General features: G+C 40.8%; 1 protein-coding gene across 18 annotated transcripts in view; it reads left to right on the top strand.

Moving 5' to 3' along the window:
- The window catches only part of pparab (peroxisome proliferator-activated receptor alpha b), a 91251-nt gene that overhangs the window by 40639 nt on the left and 31160 nt on the right, over positions 1–19452 (top strand). For 14 of the 18 annotated variants that reach the window (XM_084933961.1, XM_084933958.1, XM_084933952.1 and 11 more), the window contains one exon: positions 1204–1337. The exons of 2 other annotated variants lie outside the window; for them this stretch is intronic. The gene's annotated coding sequence lies outside the window, so the exon portion shown is untranslated. Of the gene's footprint in view, positions 1–1203; positions 1338–18045; positions 18392–19452 lie in introns of those variants that run through there. 2 more of the 18 variants (XM_084933966.1, XM_084933949.1) reach the window with 2 other exon arrangements.

Raw genomic sequence — 19452 nt, 5'->3', positions numbered from 1 at the left:
CAGAACTTGAGCTGAGGGAAGTGTGAGGCTGAAGCAGTACTTTAGTTACAGAGCCAGCTTGTTGAGTTTGCACGACAACCAAAGAAGAGTTCCAGATTGTCCTCTATAACTGCGGGAAAAAAACCAAGTGTGCAACATGAGTATGGACCTGTGGGTGTGTGTATATATGCTTGCATTTCATGTTAGTTCTCTACAGTACATGTGCGTGGGTGTAAGCGTGAATATTTTCCTGTCACTGGAAGATAGCAACTGGCTCTGACTTCACTTGAAAATGATATTTTTCATTATTTATTGGTCAGGACCCCAGGGTCATATACTATATTAGATTAAAGTATGTTCAATCAGCAGATGTAGAGGACAATGTATCTTGACCCTACATTATGAAGTCTGGGCCCCGCGCCACAGAGCGTTTTGCAGGACTGCACAATAAAATGAGTTACATGCTTTAGCATACGGTTTTGTCTATGTAGGGACTGATTTAGGTCCTAAAATCATTGCAAGTTGAGCTCTGTAGTGGAGTTTGTTCTAAGTTCAGGCCTTCTGCAAAGCAGTGTTATTCTAGAGCATCTAAATATATGAATTTAAGTGTTGTCCATCATAAGTAAATTAAGTCCTTGTAAATTATGCGAGCTCCGTTTGTCATTACTAAATGTGTGTGCAAATGTATATGTGTGCTAACTGTAGGTTGCCATATTTCTTCTCTCAGGTTGTTTCTGTCTGCAAAGTATCTGTTTGGTCCTTTTGTGTCTGTTATACTGTACAGGTGTGTGTCTGCACATATTTACAACCCACAGCTCTATGGTGTAAGTAAGGTGCTGTTGAATAATGCAGAGAACCTCAGACTCACCACTGAGCAGACGCAATGGGGCCTCTCAGCTCAAGACATACTGCTTTATATTGTGCTGTGCTGTACATTTCTGTCTTCCCAGTACATTAGATTATATACAGTAATCAGCCGACTGTATGGCACGAAACACGCACAATGGTGTGGTTTTATCTAAGAACACATGAGCATGAACCGCACTGTAAATAAATATAACCCCCATATACAAACTGCAAGCAAAGCCAGAGACGTCTTCACCCAAAGGTCCAAAATGCAGCGTTTGAACTGGCTGCAGTGTTTGCAATTGATCTCACATATGTCAAATCTAAAAGTCATCATGCTGGAGTATTTTTCTGTTTCCCCTTTTGTCTTTGTTGCAGAAGTAACAGATTTTCCCTCTTGGGTTTTTCCACATGGAGACTACCTGACATGCTGCTGAAACCATGATGGAGGGAGGAGGTTATAGGCCACTGGGCCCTTCCAGCCCCTTTTCACGATGCATGTTATATGGCAGGTGAGAAACATTAACGGAGGCAGCAGCAGCTGCAGACCTCTGCTCCACACATGTGGGCCAGGATATGAGCTAGCTTGAGCTCTCCCACTCTCAACTTTAGTGAGCAAGGTTATCGCTCAGAACCACAGGAAACAGTGCTGCCAAACTGGAAACAGCATAGCTCTGTTTAATTTGTTTCAATACGTTACTTTGAACACTGATCTTAATAGTATATAGGTTTGCCAGAACTTGATCTAAAATGATTCTATTTGCTTATTTGTCATGTGACCGGCCACACCCACCCTAGCTTCTAAAAGCTATGTGATGTTTGTGAATATAATAATGTTTCTGAGTGTTTTTGCGGTTAGCGTGTTTGCTATACAATGTTCATTATGAATATACCATTTAAGTTATTTACTGGTTGCATTTGAATATGGAAATGTCTTGGCTGCGCAATTTGCTTGAGACATGTGTTCCTTGTTGGGTCATTTGAATTACCCCCCTCAGCCCGGGCCATGTACCCGGAGACCCAGTTGTCACATTGTGTTTTGAGCGCACAGACTCTGGCCGCAGTGGTGAGGTGTCCCAGAGGAGAGTGGCATGTTTCTGTGAATCATAACCGCTGTTCTGTGTTCAGTGAGCCGTGTCAAAGCGGATTACCTGCATGAACGGGGACCTGAAAGGACTTTGTTTTTAAAGACTGTCCTTTGGGGTGAGGTAGTAGGTTGTATAGTTTTAGGGTCGTACCCTTCCTGTCAGATAACTATACAACTTACTGTCTTTCCTGAAGTGGCTGTAATGTCGTCAGATGCCTTTGGTGGAGTGCACGGATCCAGATCGACGCACTGCTTGCTAACAGCTCAGTAGCCCGAGTTTGATAGCAGAAAGTTATTAAGGACTGTAGCCGCTTTGTGCAAGTCGTTGATTGCCAATAAAGTACAACTGTGTTTTCATTGTAAGTGTTCATTCTTTTTGTGTAAAACACAACAACAGCAAAAATGTCCTCCTCATATCTCAGCAGACACTTTGCGCTGCATAATCATTTCCAAAGGTTCCTCCTGTTTAGCCGCCAGTCTCTTTGTTTATTTTCTTTGCACTTGTAAAAATCTAAAAGAAATCATCACAATTTGGGGGATTTTAGTAATTAAAACTCGACAAAAATCTCAGTGTTTGCTTTTCATGTAGGCATGGTTTTTGTCAAATTCTGTATATTCATTTACAGATTGTATATGTCATCATAACGCTTTTATCATTACCAAAGATTTTACCCAGCCTGTAGGGCCTTTACTGATGTTCGTACGGGGTGAGGTAGTAGGTTGTGTGGTTTCAGGGTAGTGATTTTGCCCAATCAGGAGATAACTATACAACCTACTGCCTTCCCTGAAGGGCAGCAATACTTCACCATTCACACACATCAGGAAGCATTTTGTTCATATCATTAAAAAAAACTCTATATTGACAAACTAAACCACATGAATCATCTGAGTCTAAGAAATTTTATACAAAGATGTCAAATCAGACGATAGCAGCGGAAGGATCCAGCAGGTAAAGTCTGTGCAGTAAGGAAAATGTCTTTGACTCAGATTTTTTTTATTTTTTTGCTTCAAAATTAATAATAAAAAATAAGGTGATTGATCATTGCTCCTTGGTATTCTCTTCTTTGGTTTATTCTCTCATCAGATATTTCAAACTTTTGACGCTTCTTTGGTTTTCAAAGTATCTTCCTGAGGTAAACTTTACATACAGTTTACATACAGTGCTGGTCTCTTATGGGAAAAGGCAGAACTTAATCGGAACTATGCAAAATCGTGGAACGCCATTGGTCTGTTCTGACCTCTTTATCTTTCGAGAAATATTGGAAACACAAGTGACATCCTGGGATCAGCCGGGGACCTCAGTGTGTTCTAAAACTCCAGAGCACAAGATATGGAAAGAAGAACCTTGGCACTACAGGGGGCTGAAGCATATGGTAGTAGATGGTGTTCTCTTTCTGGCCAGCAGCACATATAAATACACACACACGCACACACACACACACACACACACACACACACAGATGGATAACAAGGTGAGTGCCAGCCGCTATCCCAACGTGGACATCAGACATACCTCACTGTCTGAGACTGCAGCCCGGTATCTCATATCAAGGTCAGGCTTGAAGTTGTCACTCACAGCAAGAGTTCTTGCACACCCTTGGATTTTTTTAGCCAGTTGTCACATAACAAGTGACAGCTTTGCGCAAGAAGCAACTATTTCTCATTTTTGACATAATCCAGTCCCTACAGGCACTAAAACTCCAGCGTGTTGCACTGCCACCTGTATATCATTTCCTATGTCAGAGTTTCACACATATCAGACGTTAGCAGCCATGCTGAGCTTCTTGCGCAGCCACCAGATGTCTCTGACACAAAGAGGGGAATGGCTTGACAGCACATCACTGGAGTAACACTGCTCAGAGCTGTAACATTGTAGCGTGGGAAGAAGTCTACCACAGCACTGCATTCTGTGTGTCTAGACCAGTGTTGGGTGTATTTGTATGTGGGCTGCACCCACTGGGTAGCTGTACCCCTGCCAGCCAACAGGCTGAATTGATTTGATCCTCGGCCATGGTGATGGAGCAAAAGGGAGCTGAATACTAAGCCTGCTGAGACAATGACTCTGTGTGCATCCTGTCTCTTGGGTTGCATCTCTAAAGGCCATGCACCATCCTTCATCTCCTCCTGCTTTGCCACTTCACCCAAAACACTACAAAAAGCTCTGACATCCGCTTTGGGATACCCCCCACCCATGCCAATGCAATAAGGAATTAATGAAATGCTTGCAAGGCTCAGGCTGACACATATGAGTCAGAATTCAATAATATACTGTTGCTTTTTCCAAAGTTGCCAGGAATTTGAAAAGAAGAATACTTGCAGCAGCGCTTTTATAAGAGCTTGCATGATGTCATGCCTGTATAAATGGAATGGTGTTATTGATTGAGTGTAAGTGGATAGGATTGAAAGCTCTGTGTGGGCAGGTCCTGCAAATAAACCACTGAGCAGTTTACATTTGCTGAAATGAAGCAAAGCTAAGCGTGGTTTCAAAATAGCTTCCGCCACCACATTAAATATGCGATGATAAAATGAGTTTGAAGTATAGAACCAAGGAAATGAAATTATTTTGTTTGCGTATTTATATTTTCTGCACACAGAGTCATTTCTAATTAATCACATTTAACACTGATCCCTCCAGTCACCAGACCTCTCTCACTCTTTAAAGACATGGCAAAGGCGCCACCTAGTGGACGCTCTACACTTATCTTTGTGCCATATTTGCTGAATATTTTATTTCTATATGAACCATTTTGGCCACATTGAATTATTTTACCGTTTGCAAATTCATATTCTTTCCATATATTGATGAGTGAATCAAGTAATTATTGCAGTATTGCAGTAACACCAGTTAGGCCTCCAATAAGTTGACCACAAAGGGGTGATTGTGACTGGATGCAGGCAGCCTGGGAAAGCGGCTGTTGAGTTCTCGTGAGTGGGCAGACAACAGTGATGCACCTACATCATAAATACAAGAAATGAATGCTGCGGGCGTCAGTGTTGTGTCAGTGTGAATGTTTGTGCTAAGGAAAACAAAGACAGACATTGTTGCTGATAGTGGAGATTACATTTTGGGCAGTTTAGCCTGATGTGATCTTTGGCACCATAGTACAAAACTGGTTGATTAAAATAAAATCTGTTTTCTACAAAGTATTTGTGAAAATCCACAGTTTTTCTAGAAGATGCTTAAAAAACATGTCATGTCCTTGCAAGTTCTTCAGCTGCAGTTTCTTACCAGCAGGTGGCAGTAGAGGTCGTGTAAAACTACCATAAGGACTCAAAAAAAACATCCTGAGTCTGCTGTCGAAAGTCCCATCCAGGGCCTAAAACTTAACTTGTGTAACTGTCGACAATTCTAGCATCAACTAGCACGTTTTGTTTCAGTCGTTTTACCTCCAACATTGGGTCACATGTCATAGAATCATACTGTCATACTGTTAACACACCAACACAATGTAGATGTAATTACGGACTCATTTTTGATCATGTTCTTCCTGATTTCCAGTTGGGGAAGAAAACACAGTATTAAGCAGACAAATCCATGATGTTCACTGTGGAGCGCTGAGTCTTCGAAAGAGCTGTAATTCTAAGGATGGGTTCTCTTTCGTAACCACAAAGTACTTCATCACACAGTTGCTTGTTCAGAGTTTGTTTTATTACAGCTAGGTTCACTTCATGGACATACATGTTGTAAGCAGCTGTCATTAAATTATCTAGATGTGGAAAGTCTCCCCTTAATTAGGAAACCAGCTGTGATCCAGACAGAGAGTCTTGACCGGAGCCCATTACTGTGGACTCTGTCTGCTCTACTGAGCTGTGTTGCAACGAGCCGTATCTTCTCGGTCTAATGTTTCTCAGTGTCCTCCTCACACAGTGAAGTCGCCAGCAGTTGTGGAGAAGCCTGGTAAACTGGAGCTGGTATCAATGTGGATGTCCATAGGAGCAAAAAGTCATTCCCATGTAATAACTTGACTGTTTTTTTTTAAGTTTCTTAAAAGCTTCTCGTGATAAAGATTAAAATATACTTACCATATTTGGCTTTTCTGAAGCCTTAACTGTTCCCAGAAGTGAGTAACCTGGGAATAACTGGACTAACAATGGACAGTGCTCTTAATATTTTGGGCTGTTACGTAAGGTAAGCCAAGCCTGAGTCACTAAAACGGCACCACAGTTATACTGATACACAGGAGACTGGGAGTGGAGGGTATGATTTAGCTGTGGGTGCTAAAAAAAAGAAAAACGATATATCAAGGGTCGTGGAAGACGGCAATGGGATGACAAGAATAAGACACAGACGCACACATAGGTAAAAGAAACGTTATAGTGTTTACAGGTGTAGCAGTTCATGGGATAGGTTAGGTCAAGGCTGACACACCCACTGAAACTATGTCATAAATTAAATTGCTGTGTTAAACAAAAGATCCAACAAGATTTTGGTCAGTTATCAACAAATGACTGATAAAAATGTTGAACATGCTCCAAACAAACAGATAATGTAGTGAGTGAGCCTTCAGGTTATGTTGTTTTTTAGGCATTTATTATTGAGACCAAGCATGAACATATACAGTCGCTGTTGCTACAAATTAAGAACCAGTATAATACCATATTACACAACAGAAGCCATGAGCTGTTTTTTTAATAGATATATTTGTTTGTTTTGTTTTGTTTTCTTAACACTGAGTAGTTTTGCATTTGATAATTGCAATATTCTTTGGTATCTTCATGCAGCTTCACTGGTTATAAAGAATTTAACAGGTTTACTGAAAACCTAGATGAAAACAGATTATGCACGAGCTTATTCACACATATACACAAACATGCACATGTGGCCTTGTTAGAGATCTGGTGTTTCAAACATAGGGCTCGGGGGTCAGAATCAGCCTGGTGAAGACCTTTTTTGTCATTTTTTTTTCTAATATTAACGTATCTTAGGGATTGAATGTGTAGTTAAACTCCTTTAAGCTGACAGACAGGAGACAGAAAGGAGCCCACTTAAGCTGAAAGTGGGCTCCTCGATGTAAAATACATTAACAACCCTGTTATAGATTAGGACTGTAGAATAAATGCCTGTTTACCATCAGCTAGCAACTTACAGTCTTAAAAATGAACGGGGTTAGATTATTTTGTTGAATAATATGAACACCAGCCATCACTGAGCTTATGCTGTACATGCTGAGTGTGCATGGAGGTTGTGAAAGTCCACTGTAGTCCCAAGACACATGCAGAGCAGCCAGCGCCTGGTTCCAGACCTCGAGTCCAGGGAGTGACGCCCACGTTGCAAAGACGTGTAATAGCAAGCTGGTACAGGCAATGGGGGTGAAGAAACAGTAGAGCAGAGCGATGCAACTGACAGCCAGGGTCACACACTCAGCATCTGGCATGAGCTGGGAAAACAGAGCAGCCACAGTAATGGGCAGTTTATTGCAACAGTTTAGCTGGAAATCCTGATAACTTGGCTTGAGGTCAGTGTGAAAGACTAGGATTTCTCCAGCTGCTTTTCTCGTCCTAAAATGTGCACAATTAGCACAACCCTGAAAAGTTAAATATCCCATAAAAAGATACAATGCTGCCAAGCCATCTGGAAATGCAAAGATATTGTCCTTTTGCTCACAAATAGGGGGATCATGTAAGATTTTTCCACTCCTGTCATTTTCATGCGGGACTGGGAAACATTTAGTTTCTCCAAGCTGAAAGTTTCCCTGTGCTCAACTATGAGTTTAAGGTAAGAGCATACAAGCGTGAGTTTCTTACTTGACTATTTTTATCATGATCCAGAATGCAATTTTAATAACTGTGATGAGGAAAATTGAAGTCCAAGCACATATACACTGCTCAGACAGATCTGGACCAGGGCATCATTGAGCTCTTGGACATTCTGAGGTGCAACCTGGTGGTGTCAGATGGACCCAAACACAATGTCCCAGATGTGTTTTGTTGGATTTAAGTAAGGCGAGCGTGGAGACCAGTCAATAGTATCAATTGCTAAATCCTCCAGTAACTGACACGCCTTGTAATTGGAAGGTTGCCGGTTCAAGCCCCGGCTTGGACAGTCTCTGTCGTTGTGTCCTTGGGCGAGACACTTCACCCGTTGCCTACTGGTGGTGGTCAGAGGGTCCGGTGGCACCAGTGTCCGGCAGCCTCGCCTCTGTCAGTGCGCCCCAGGGTGGCTGTGGCTACAATGTAGCTTGCCATCACCAGTGTGTGAATGGGTGGATGACTGGATGTGTAAAGCGCTTTGGGGTCCTTAGGGACTAGTAAAGCGCTATATAAATACAGGCCATTTACCATTTTTCTGAAAACAAAGAACTGTTTTAAATTTTAAAATGTAAGGTTTAAACATGTTAATCTTATTTTACTTTAGTTTAAATAATTTTATAGCCTAAAAACATTATAAAACACTTTTTTCATTGAGTATAACAACTATCGGTTTCATTTTTAACAAAGCTGGAAATTCTTTACTATTTATTTCTGTCTGTAATTGGAAATAATTTAATTATTATCTTAACTATATTAACTATATATATTAACTATTATTATGAACTAATGTGATGTTATACAGCCTACATAGAGTTGTTGTTTGGTACTTTTGCAGACAATTAGTTATTCATCAAAAATATTAGGTAAAGTTACAGATTTTACAGTTCTGGTCCGTATTTCTTAGAGCCCCTCACCTAACTCACCTGACGGAAACCAGGAAACGTTATTCTTCGTCACTGAAGACACACACAAAGACAATTCGATTAAATTACCAGTTTCCACTGAGTGAGCCCAGATGCAGGAGAGAAAAGTGGAAGACAACATGTTGCATACACTAAAAATATGTTTGACTGAAAAATATGATTCAGAAGAAGTTTAAGTCAGCAGGAGCGAGAATAACCAGGACTGACTGTACTTTCGGTTTTCAGCTTCACTCAGAAACTCGATGGCTTCAAGATCAGACGAGGATCTTCACTGTCCAGTGTGTCAGAGCATCTTCACAGATCCTGTTCTTCTGTCATGTAGCCACAGATTCTGTAGAGGCTGCCTGAAGAGCTGGTGGAGAGCAGACCCAACAAACAAGTGTCCAATTTGTATGAGAAGATCTTCGAGGGAGGATCCAGCTCGTAATCTGGCTTTAAAGAACCTGTGTGAGTTGTTCTTACAGAGAAGCTGAAGAGTGGGCTGATGAAGGAGAAGATGGAGGCTCTGAGCAGGGAGATAGTTGCTCTTTCAAACATAGTCACAGCCACAGAGGAGGAGCTGAGAGCCGAAGACGTCTCATTCCTGCACAACTACAATGGTGCAATGGAAAGAGTCAAGCGCTGCCGCCTGATGGATCCACATCTTCCCTCAGGAGCTCTGATGGACCAGGCCAAACACCTGGGCAGCCTGGCCTTCAACATTTTGAACAACATGAAGGACATAGTCTCCTACACCCCTGTGATCCTGAACCCAAACGCTGCACATCCAAAACTCATCCTTTCTGAAGATCTGACCAGCTTCACTTATGGAGTGAGGTAGCAGCAGATTCCTGATAATCCAGAGAGGTTTAACTGTGCCCTCTGTGTCCTGGGCTCTCAGGGTTTTAACTCGGGAACTCACGGCTGGGATGTTGAGTTTAAAGATCATACACACTGGATAATGGATGTGCAGGCAGAGTCCTGTCAGATGAAAGGACACAGGACATCTGGATTTTTCCATATGACATATGAATGCTTTGAGTGGGCACCACCAGCTCTACTCTACCAATACGGATGACTCTGAATAGAGTCAGAGTGACTCTGGACTGGGATGGAGGGAAGCTGTCGTTCTCTGATCTCAGTGCTGACACACACATACACACCTTCACTGAGACGATGTTTCCTTTCTTTTACTGTGGGGGCGACCTCTCAGTGAACATATTACTGATGAAGGTGTGTGTGGCAAAACAAGGTGGAGTCACAAAATAGTTTTACCACATTTTAAATAATCCTATTTGATCCAGACGAAACATCAGTGTCTGAAAGGCTGATGTTACAGGCAGCATAACTTTTTCCATTGCTTCTCCAGACCCTTTCATGTTTGTCACCTGGGCTGAGCATGAACCTGCTCTCAGCTAGTGGTGGACCTGCCAATTCTGGTATTCTATGGCAAATGCCAATCAGGCTCCACAGTGCAGGGCAGTGAGGACAGGGCCCACTAGAGGACATCGGGCCCTTGGGCCACTCTCATCAAGTCAGTTTTTGATTTTTTGGTCAGAGACATTCACGCACACAAAGTTTTAGTGGCCTCCACCTGTAAAACCATTCCTGATTTGTGTATTGTCTCATTGTTCACCCTGTAGGGCATCTATTGTTAACTTCATGAACACCAAAGGAGCTGAAACTGATCAACAACCCCCTCAACTGACCAGATCAACACCCCACCGGTTCAACTAACTTCTTTCATTTTTATTTTATTTTATTTTATTTTTTTTAGGGTTTTTTAATCTTTTCTCGCTCTCTCTCTCTTTCTTGTTGTCAGGATTTTTTTCAGGTTTTTTGCTGGTCTGTAATACTAATTTTCTACAAAAGTTTTCTATAAAGTTCATCCATACCTTTTTAAAAAAAAATTGGGCCTCCTCACTGTCATGTAAGGTGACCACATGTCCTTCTTTATGTGGGACTGCACAGCATTTGTAATCATTCCCCCACTTTCCCACATCTTGACACAATATCCCTGTATTCTAAGTACTGTGCACTCACAGTAAACAAGCTGTCCTAACTTGACCATCTTAGGTACGTAGTAGTTTGTCATTCCATGTTCATTCAGTTCAACCAAGGGCGTAGATTTGGTTTTGGAATTGGTGGGGACGGATGATTCAACCACCGAACCCTGCCCTGTTTGCTTCTTGATTAAAAGAAAGGAGAAATATACTTGCCTACATATGCTATTCTACATGCTTTTTTAAAATTACAATTCATAGTTTTATATGTGAATTATATAATGTTAAATTACATTTAAACAAATGACTGACTAAGTATTTTAGACTTTAGTTTACTTCAGCCATATTCCATATAAAAAGTGAGACATGTCAATTCAGATTCTTTGTCAAATATACACTAATGAATCAATTTACATTAGCAGCCTAACAATTGTCATGATGATAAATACTAGTTAATCTATAGCACCAAATCATCAGTCAGTCACCTGTGACCTCGCCTCTTCACCTCTGTCCGAGCTACAACATGGCAGAGCTGCCTCTGTCACCTGATAAATAACAGTGAGACATTCCAAATACATGCAGTCACACATGTGCTTCAAATACAGTCATGAACCACCAGGTCATCATCCAATTTCACCTGTGATCTTGTGTCACCATTACTCTCTGAGCTTTGTGTTGGTTCTTCTGTCACCTGACAAATAGGACATACATGACAATAAGAATAAAATGGGTAGCTGCTTCAGTGTTTCTGTCAATTTGTGCAGATCTTGACTCATCAGTAATGTTTGCAGGGTGAGTGCATTTTTAAAACAATTTGTGCAAACTGCACTACAAGGTGGAATATTTGCAAAATCATGACTATACATGACTATGACCTATGAATATGTCAGTGCCATTAGGATGAAATTTCTGTGTCACCAACATTTAACATTAGACATACAATTCTAACAGCCTCTGTAAACTAATATCCTGGCTTGCTCAAAGCTGCCGTTTTCTCTGACAGTTTCAATCAAAACTAGAAAAATTTGCATTTCCTGCGAAAATGCAGTGTGGATGCTTTAAAGCTGAAGCTGTATGCAAAAAGTAGCTGAAAAAGCTGAAAAGTTGCAGAAATTGTAAAAACTTTGCAGAAGCAAAGGAATTTTGCTAAAATGGAATAACTTAGCAGAACTGCAATATCTTAGAGGAAACATAATACTTGGCAGAAATACAATAGCATAGCAGAACTTAGCAGAAATATTGTAACTTACCAGAAACATGATAACTTCTCAAAAATACAATAATTTAGGAGAAATAGTATAAGATAACAGAAAGAATATATTTAGCCAAAAATACTTAAGCATTACAGAAACACTATGATTTAAAAAATAGTACAACAGAGCAGAAATACTGTGATTTACCAGAGACACTGTGATGAACTATGAATATTGTCATTTTAAATTAATACTATGTTTTAGCACAAATACTCTGGTTGAGCACAAATGTTATAACATAGCAGAAATACAATTATATAGCAGAAATGCTATATTTAGAAAGAAAAATATAATATAGTAGAAATAGTATGATTTAGCAGAAATACTACAATATAGCATAATAACAATGATTTAGAACAAATACTATGATTGAGCAGAATAGTAATAACTTAAGTGAAAATACTGGAAAAGTAAGATGACAAGCTGAAAAAAAAACGGAACATGGTTAAGTTCCCTCAAAACTAATTGTTGTTCACCTGTGAAAAAAAAATAAAGAAATAAAAATAAATTTAAAAAACAAGAAGGAACAGCCAACAGATACACACAAAATCAAATATGTATACACAAATGCACAGAGAGAGAGACACACGGAGGGTCTATGCCAGTCAACCAGTCTGAATATATTATATTTTTTTCCAACAATGAGATGCTGCCCTAAAGAGGGTCTCTCTCTCTCTCTCTCTCTGTCACGCACGCACACACACACACACACACACACACACACACACACACACACACAAGATCCAATTCAGTCAACCAGTCTAAATATATTGAATTTGAATCTTACAATGAGATCATCCCATAAAAAGGCTTTCTCTCTCTCTCTCTCTCTCTCTCTGTCACACAAACACAGACAGACACACACACACACACACACACAAGATCCAATTCAGTCAACCAGTCTAAATATATTGAATTTGAATCTTACAATGAGATCATCCCATAAAAAGGCTTTCTCTCTCTCTCTCTCTGTCACACAAACACAGACACACACACACACACACACACACACACACAAGATCCAATTCAGTCAACCAGTCTAAATATATTGAATTTAAATCTTACAATGAGATCATCCCATAAAAAGACTTTCTCTCTCTCTCTCTCTCTCTCTCTCTCTCTCTGTCACACACACACACACACACACTCACTCACTCACACACACAGAGGGAGAGAGAAGCAAGTTTCTAGCTCAGTCAGGCAGCCTGGGAGCTGCTGAATTTGAATCCACCAATCAGAGAGCCTGTGCACTTTTTCCCGCCAAAACAGGTGCACGCAGCACAGAGAGACACAGGATTTTTGCAGTCTATTTCTCATAATGACGACTCCCCTCAAACAAATGACCATAATTTCCTAACCGTAGGGGCTAGAATGGTCATTCTTACACCGTTTTGTTCAAAAGAGATGGGGGAATCTTCCAGTGTTGACAATTTATCATTAAAATATGAATTATTAAAGATATTTGACTTCTAATGCACCATAACTGAGTAGAGCAAAGCAAAAACTGCCTTGACTTGCCCTCAAACAACGCTTTCTAACTCTAAATCTATTTGGAGCATCAATATCATTCTTTCACTGTAAGAGACAGCAGGCTTTGGTGAACAATCATGGAAATTTTCAGGTCTCTGTGGAAATCCATTAAAAAGATATGACGAGAGAAAAAAGTGGTTCATTTCCAGAGTTTGAAATCTGAAGAAATCTGAGCGAAGGACGAATTTCCTACCCTCAAACAAGTCTAACTCATTTCAGAACGGTAATAGGTGAGAAAAAAATTCTTGAATTGTGAGCGTCAGGAGTGTCTGAAGATATACTGGGACAAGCCTCATGTCTTAACTTTGCTTCATTAAGGAGATATGACGATTCGAATATGCCTCTCATTACAGAAATCAAGCGGTGATTTTAAACAAGCTCTCCATTGACTTTCTATGGAGAGTTTTGCGACTTTGTGTTGGTCTGAGGAGATTTGCCAAAATTCTATAAATCCCACAACAATGATAGTGACATTTTCGGAAAGCCAGCAAAAATACCTACGTTTTGATGTATAATTTGTGGAAGTTGAGTGAAAATTGAGCAAGTAGCAAGAAGTTTGTTCGGACATGAAGAGAAGACTGCAAAACCTTCAGTGGCACACTGGAAGCCAAGTGCATAGCAACCATAACAACGCATGTATTTTGTGAAAAATCACAATTTTGCAACTGAAAACTTTAAGAGGCATAAAAGTAAAACGGTAAAAGATTTGAAAAAGCTGATTTATACCTGAATAGCCCAATAATTTGAAAACATTTTAAAGTTTGAATGGTTGTTCTATGTGAAAATATGAGGAAGTAGTTAAGTTTCAAAAACAAGCAAATTTTAGCAGAATTGCAGAAGTTTCCCATTCATTTCAAATGAAAGGAAAAAAGCTTAATATTTTAAAAAGTATACAGTGTTGGGTAAGTTACTTTAAATTAGTAACTTAGTTACATTACTAGTTACTTCTATCAAAAGTAACTCAGTTACTTCAAGTTACTCGTTACTTTCAGAGTAACTAGTTACTAGGGAAAGTAACTTTGGTTTTACTCAGAATTCTCTTGTTAATGTGTTGCTTCCGTAACTGGATACCCAGCAAGATTGCCAGTCTTCTAGCTTGCTTACTTGCCACAAGTGCACTGTGCCACCCACCAATAGAAAGGAAAAAATAATGTGCACATTTCCACGAGAGAAATCCCACACCTGATTCTATCCTAGCCTGCTTTTTACATCCAACACAAAAACTGCAGTCGTGGTGCTTTCGATTGTACTCAGAACTCGGAAATTCTGCCTTCTGAATAGGAAGATGTAGGTAACACCAGACTGCAGATGAGCTGCATACAGAGCTGGACTGGGACAAAAAAATCGTCCCGGGCATTTTGACTAGAGACCGGCTCGCCATTATAGGAAAAATCATAAAGCCTTTGAATGAAAATAAACACTGTTGTGACAGTGATGTACACTGTTCTGATGGTATATATGTATCAATCTATCAATTGTTTGTTGCAAGACTCAGATAATTATTTTTTTAAAAGTGAGACATTTTAAATGAGAATAAGAACGTATTTCCTTGTGCCCCCCTTTCCCTTTTAATGCCCTACATGGACCCCTGGCAACACCTTGCTAGACCCACCCCTGCACAGTTACCAGCTGTCAGCTACTTAGAAAAGGATCCTGGTGTTATTTGTCTCTCAGAAACAGTTCATAACTTCCCTTCAACTCATTCATGTCACCTAAAAGGTAAACCTGTTTCTCCATCACAGCTCTGATGATTCAGTAAGGACATCTCCTGGTTTCCATATTCAAACCGATATCATGACCAGCAGGTTTACAGCTGTGGCTCCAGCAAACATCAGCTGATACTAGAAATTAATATTAAATAAATTCTAACAACAGCTGATCAAGCTTAAAAGTGCTGCTGTTGTGTAGCGCGACATCCACTGGTTTCCTCTTTCTGGCGCAAAGTGGGCGATAAATAAACAAGAGAGAAAAGCCGATCAGCTGATCACTGATCAGTTTCATGATTGAAGTAGAAACAGGAGAGGGAGGGGGAGAGGATGAGAGAAGAAGAGGCAGCTGTGCAGCATAAACACAGAATAAATCCAGCTTTGTGTCTTTTTCATTGTAGCTGAAGTCCGGGACAAACTGTTCCTTTTCACCTCAATACGAAACGCATGATATTTTCTCTGAATACCAGACGATTCCGTTTTTTACAGGACGGTTGGCAACTCTAATAATTAACCTTATGAACAAAATAAAGTTCAACATCAGTAACATAGCACCCACCCAGCTGTATAGAAACTCCGTCATGCTAGCTAGCACGCAGTACGAAAAAGTCAGCATAACGAAAATAAACTCCACCTAAACTTGGTTCATATCTGACCCAGATGGACTGCAGGTTATAACTTCTTACCTGAAGTTCAGTTCACCTGACACTCTCGGACCAGCGGCCGCTTCGGGTCTCTCCTCTTGCCTCCCTTTTCCTTCATCCACCTGCTGGCTTCCACCACTTGCTAATGTTATTGAATCTGTGGAAACTCCGCGATAGCCACCACACGAAGTAACGAATAACGAGCCTATCTAAATCCCAGTAACGAGTAACGCGTTCCCGGTTTTGGCATAATAACTAGTTACCGTGCTCGTTACCACAATAATAACGTAGTTACTGTAACGTGTTACTTAACGCGTTAGTCCCAACACTGAAAGTATAATAGTGAAAAATACCAAAAGATATAGCCGTCATTAGCAGAAATAGCAGAATAGTTTAAAATTTGAACGGTGAAAATAGCACAAAAATTGTGGAAGTAGATCCAGGCGAAAAGTGTACGGAAACACCAAGAAGGAACTCAATAGTGTGGATGCTTAACACAATTAGAAATGCTACTCTGAGACTGAGAGAACTAATACTGCTGCCTGTTGTGCAGTTAGTTTCCAAAACACGTTATTCATGGTTACATACAATTTTAGACTGATGTCGCCAAAGCCTAGCATAGCCTGTAACGTTATTATGACGGACACATTTTATGAGTTAACTTGACTTTAAGTGACTTACAGGTTTCTTTGAAAAATACTTTCTTATATCCAGGTTCTTCCTTTTTGCTGCCGTCCTCCTCTCCTCCTTGCAGGTCCTCGCAGAGCAGGCTTGCCGCTGCTAAAACTAAACATAGCTCCCTGAAAGGCACAGCCAATCAGTGTTGCCAACTCCTCAGTAAGGAAAATCGCTATTGGCTGTCCTAAAGTCGCTAGAAGTCGCTAAATGACGTCACCGCCTAATTTGCATAATTGGTCATGCTAATATAATTGTAACCTACGTTGTTGGAGAGAGAAATAACATCGTGGAAGAGACATGAAGTGAGTAAAAAACGTCCTAAATGCATTTAGAATTTATTCAGAACTACAAATTAAATTTATTTGAGCAATTATTGTTTTTTGTAATGTCACAATTCCAACCCTGCTCCTTTATCCGGGCTTGGACCGGCAAAAGTGACCCGAAATAGGCACTCTGGTGGAGTTAGTGTGTGTGTGTGTGTGTGTTTATAAGTAGTTTTAAACCTGATCCACAAAACAGCATAACAGTAAAAGAAGAACTGACTGCGTTACAGTCAGTGCGGGAGCAGCGGCTTCGCTCATGCGCGATTCATTTGCAGTTCGGACGCATAGGTGTGAACTTCTTCTGCCCTGATAGCAGCTGGGGGGGACTATCCTCCACCCGTGAGCGCCTTGGAACGGGCGAGGTGCACCCGGCAGCACCCGCTGCTTGTTGAGAGTAAAAGCGATACCCGCTTTCACGTCAAAAAGTCGTCATAAATAAGTCTCCAATAACATCAGAAAAAGTCGCCAGATGTATCGCTAGTCGCTTTTTAGAAAAAAAAGTCGCTAAGGGGGTCTGAAAACTCGCTAAATATAGCGACAAAGTCGCTAAGGGGGTCTGAAAACTCGCTAAATATAGCGACAAGTCGCTAAATTGGCAACACTGCAGCCAATCACATTGGCCATATTTGTCACATGCGGTAGGACTCCAGTGGAGAACGTAATTTAACTCTTTCTGCACCGCTGGGTGAAAGAGACGTTGACAGATCGTTTTTTTCTTACTATCGGGTTTGTTTTTCTTTACTCGAAGAGATCAAATTATTGGTGGGGACAATTCAATAATCGCTGGATATTGGTGGGGACATGTCCCTTCCGTCCATGCCAAATCTACGCCCTTGAGTTCAACACAACTGTATTATCATTGTTATCGTTATTATTGTGTTATTTGATTTGATTTATTTGTTTTTACCACTGCTTATCTGTAACTTCCTCCCTTTGCAACGTGTCGCTGTTTGCAGTTGCTACAATTTTTCTTGACAGAACTTTCCAGAAATGTAATTATTATTTAATATTATTTAATAAAAAATAAATTAAAAAAAACTCAAAGACTAACAGTATATATTCAATAATCCCCATTTAAAATAGCCAGGATAACTTTAAAAATGTATATATTTTTACATTTATTTATTATTTATTCTTATTAATTCATTTAATTGTGTGTGTACTTTTTTATTATCCTTTGCTGCTTAGGTTATTTGATAACATTCGCCAACAACGCATTTTTGTGCACTTGAATACAATAAAGGAATAAAGGAATCCAGTGAAGGAGAAGAAGTTTCTCTGTGAGCTGCAGTGCGCAGGGTCACTTTTAGAAGGAGAGGCTTTTCCGGTCGGTCTTGCTCTCCCTCTCTCTCCAGGCTCAGGGGGCGTCCTTCTCAGGGGAAACTGTTGCGCTGTTTCCATTCGCTGAAACCATAGGTGTGTCGGGGTGTGCGCTTTCTCTCTGCCAGCTGTCAGTCATGAGGTCACTTCCTGCGGGCGTGAGCACCATGGCTCTGCTTTGTATGGACGTGCTGGGGGATTTTTGACAGCGGCAGGACTGCGAGGGGAGCCAGCGAGGACGCGGTCGGTGTCTGGGGGACGTTTTCGCTCCTTCATTGCTCCTTTTCTCGCTGTTGCATTGAACGCTTCCCAGCCCACCGAGATATTTCCGAAGATATGGCGCCGACGTTTTGCGCTATCTGCTGTAAGGTATATACATATATATGTATGTCTTCATGTGGCCTTTTATTTATAAGTCCTCTTTGCGGCAGCTGACATTGACTGTGAGGGAATGCTGTGTAGCGCAAACTGCAGACTAGTGCGTGTCTCCCACTTTGACACTCTGCCCAACTGTTATATGCACATTATTAGTTTGCAGTCACAGGGAGGGGGGGGGGGGGGGGTACTAATTTTCTCCAGGATTATTGTTATTGTATGGAGGGGAGGAGGGGGAGGTAAGCTGTGGTTTTTTTTTAGCCTGCACGCCTGCGCAGGGAGAACAGCTCTTGCTCATCAATAGGCATCATCTCCCTGTGATGTAAGCTATTCATTTAGTTCAACACAACGGCCTGTTTATTGTCCTGTTTGCACGGCCCATTTCTAAGATAGCGGTTGAAGAAGCAGAGATTGCTCCGGCTGTCAGAGCAGTCCTTTATAAAGGCCTCTGGTCAGGTCTGGTCTGGTGCATCTGTGATGCAGTGATGGGAAGAGTAATGCCAAAGGGTTAATGCTGTGTTCTATACTCAGCACAATGAAAGGTAAACACCTGCATATAATGTAAATATTGTTTTCATAGAGTCAATCAAGAGGTTTTGTTTCAGAGGTGGGATCACTGCTTGTGCAGTCAGGATCGTGTGCCTTTTTATTACATACACAAAATAACTGTGACGGTCAGGTGTGACAAGGATCATGGTTGGATGAGTAACAGTGATCTTACGGAGGCCTCACTTGCAGACTTGATGTGCAGCCAAGAAATATTAGGGTTTTTTTTATTGCCCACTAGCGGCGTTTAGTACTTTTATAGCACAACGGTGGAGGGAATAAATGAGTGAAGCAGTGGTTAGTGTGTGGCTGCAGGTGCTGTGTAACTCCTAAAGTAACACTGAGTTAGAGTTTTTCTGTCTTTCTCCTTCTCATTTATGTGTCTGAACATGGACAATGTATTAAAAATCAGAAGTTGGTCGCTGTTCTGCAAATTATTTGTTAGATGATCTGTTTTGTAGTGAAGGAAATGGACCAACTGGCACTTTTCATTTCTGAAAAACACTATT

The sequence above is a fragment of the Perissodus microlepis genome, chromosome 7, assembly GCF_051167445.1.
Source record: "Perissodus microlepis isolate ML-2025 ecotype Zambia chromosome 7, ASM5116744v1, whole genome shotgun sequence".
Lineage (NCBI taxonomy): Eukaryota > Metazoa > Chordata > Actinopteri > Cichliformes > Cichlidae > Perissodus > Perissodus microlepis.
This window is presented reverse-complemented; position numbering and strand designations above follow the sequence as displayed.